The sequence below is a fragment of the Capsicum annuum genome, unplaced genomic scaffold (assembly GCF_002878395.1).
Source record: "Capsicum annuum cultivar UCD-10X-F1 unplaced genomic scaffold, UCD10Xv1.1 ctg78341, whole genome shotgun sequence".
Lineage (NCBI taxonomy): Eukaryota > Viridiplantae > Streptophyta > Magnoliopsida > Solanales > Solanaceae > Capsicum > Capsicum annuum.
In genome coordinates, this window is record NW_025888823.1 from 7 (window position 1) to 2,539 (window position 2,533).

General features: G+C 37.8%; 2 long non-coding RNA genes across 2 annotated transcripts; one reads left to right on the plus strand and one right to left on the minus strand.

Annotated features, from left to right (window-relative positions):
• Nucleotides 1-337: 337 nt before the first annotated feature.
• LOC124894924 lies at nucleotides 338-1,110 on the minus strand. Its single transcript, XR_007051434.1, has 2 exons — nucleotides 898-1,110; nucleotides 338-612 (listed from the first exon to the last, which is right to left on the minus strand). It is a non-coding gene; the product is annotated as an uncharacterized LOC124894924 (long non-coding RNA).
• A 112-nt stretch (nucleotides 1,111-1,222) lies between these two features.
• Nucleotides 1,223-2,190, plus strand: LOC124894925. Its single transcript, XR_007051435.1, has 2 exons — nucleotides 1,223-1,630; nucleotides 1,916-2,190. It is a non-coding gene; the product is annotated as an uncharacterized LOC124894925 (long non-coding RNA).
• Nucleotides 2,191-2,533: the final 343 nt, after the last annotated feature.

Genomic DNA, 2,533 nt, shown 5'->3' on the forward strand with positions numbered 1-2,533 from the left:
TTTCTTCTCAAAAAATGAGAAAAAGAAGTATGAAAGTACTTTGAAAGAACAATTTTTGAAGCTTTAATTTGGGTATTGATATTGAGCTTGACAAAGAATGCACAAGTAATTGATAAAGAAAAGAATCTTGAGCCTAACTCAACCTCAAAAGCTTAGCTCATGAGGGGAGGATTGCCCAAGACCATATAAGGAGATCAAGGACCCTTTAACCCACCGATGTGGGACTCCAACGGTAATCGATCCACACATGGTGGCAGCAGCGCATCTCACTCGCAATAACATTTTCGCTGATAACAACTGAGATTAGAGACGAATTTAAAATTCTATCAGAACTCAGTTTGAACAACTTTGATTCGAATTTAATTATTACTCCTATGTTTAGTCAATTCTTTTAAATAAAATCTATCCAAAATTCTCTGTTGTTTTGGACACCTCATATCATATGAACAAATAGGTTAAAGGTGAACCTGGAAAGTATGTAATTTAGCTCTTGTGATAGGTTGGTATAGGCACTCCTGAATCCTTTGCCAGATTCTTGTAAGAATTTTGCAATCTCTGTGTCATAGCTCCCACTCGACCATCACCAACTATACGTCCATCAATTTTGACAACCTGTTCGTGAGACAAGATAGTCCGATTGTAAATCAGAACGAATAAGTTCAACGCAAGACTATAATGATCCCGTGATTCTACTTTGACAGGCCAAAATTGTGCGAACTGATCCCAGTTGAAAACCAAGAGCCAAGGCTCCTCGGGTACTAAATGAAACAATCTAGAGCCTCAAACATATTAATTCAATGGACAAAGGGAACTACGAAGAAAACAGTTGCAGTTCTGCATGACTGAGTCAGCCACATGACACTAAAAGTTTCAAGTCAATTAAAGACTTTAACATACCGGGCTCAGTTCCCCCATTGTTCCTGTTGTCCACACCTACAGGAAGTGAAAGATTCATGTTTAAGAGGAAGCAAAAACAGAAAAATGGCGAGGATCATCAACAGTGAGAGAACCAATGGTGGTGGTGGTGATGATGGTCGAATAACAGTTCGCTGGTGGCAGTAAAAATGAAAATGAGAAGCTTCTGCCTAACGCAAACAATTCTCAAAACTAAGATAGCTAGAAAAAACTAAAACCAAAGAAGAGGGTATATCGAAAGCAAGTAGTATAAATATTTACTAAGTAGGAATCGACAAAATAATAGTGCAACACTGGGCAAAAGTGTTTTGCTTCCAACCTTATCTACTCCAAATCAATGATTATGTTCTCTTATCGAGTCAATGATTAAAAAAAAAGGTTGAAAGCAAAACACTTTTGCCCAGTGTTGCACTATTATTTTGTCGATTCCTACTTAGTAAATATTTATACTACTTGCTTTCGATATACCCTCTTCTTTGGTTTTAGTTTTTTCTAGCTATCTTAGTTTTGAGAATTGTTTGCGTTAGGCAGAAGCTTCTCATTTTCATTTTTACTGCCACCAGCGAACTGTTATTCGACCATCATCACCACCACCACCATTGGTTCTCTCACTGTTGATGATCCTCGCCATTTTTCTGTTTTTGCTTCCTCTTAAACATGAATCTTTCACTTCCTGTAGGTGTGGACAACAGGAACAATGGGGGAACTGAGCCCGGTATGTTAAAGTCTTTAATTGACTTGAAACTTTTAGTGTCATGTGGCTGACTCAGTCATGCAGAACTGCAACTGTTTTCTTCGTAGTTCCCTTTGTCCATTGAATTAATATGTTTGAGGCTCTAGATTGTTTCATTTAGTACCCGAGGAGCCTTGGCTCTTGGTTTTCAACTGGGATCAGTTCGCACAATTTTGGCCTGTCAAAGTAGAATCACGGGATCATTATAGTCTTGCGTTGAACTTATTCGTTCTGATTTACAATCGGACTATCTTGTCTCACGAACAGGTTGTCAAAATTGATGGACGTATAGTTGGTGATGGTCGAGTGGGAGCTATGACACAGAGATTGCAAAATTCTTACAAGAATCTGGCAAAGGATTCAGGAGTGCCTATACCAACCTATCACAAGAGCTAAATTACATACTTTCCAGGTTCACCTTTAACCTATTTGTTCATATGATATGAGGTGTCCAAAACAACAGAGAATTTTGGATAGATTTTATTTAAAAGAATTGACTAAACATAGGAGTAATAATTAAATTCGAATCAAAGTTGTTCAAACTGAGTTCTGATAGAATTTTAAATTCGTCTCTAATCTCAGTTGTTATCAGCGAAAATGTTATTGCGAGTGAGATGCGCTGCTGCCACCATGTGTGGATCGATTACCGTTGGAGTCCCACATCGGTGGGTTAAAGGGTCCTTGATCTCCTTATATGGTCTTGGGCAATCCTCCCCTCATGAGCTAAGCTTTTGAGGTTGAGTTAGGCTCAAGATTCTTTTCTTTATCAATTACTTGTGCATTCTTTGTCAAGCTCAATATCAATACCCAAATTAAAGCTTCAAAAATTGTTCTTTCAAAGTACTTTCATACTTCTTTTTCTCATTTTTTGAGAAGAAAAGGATG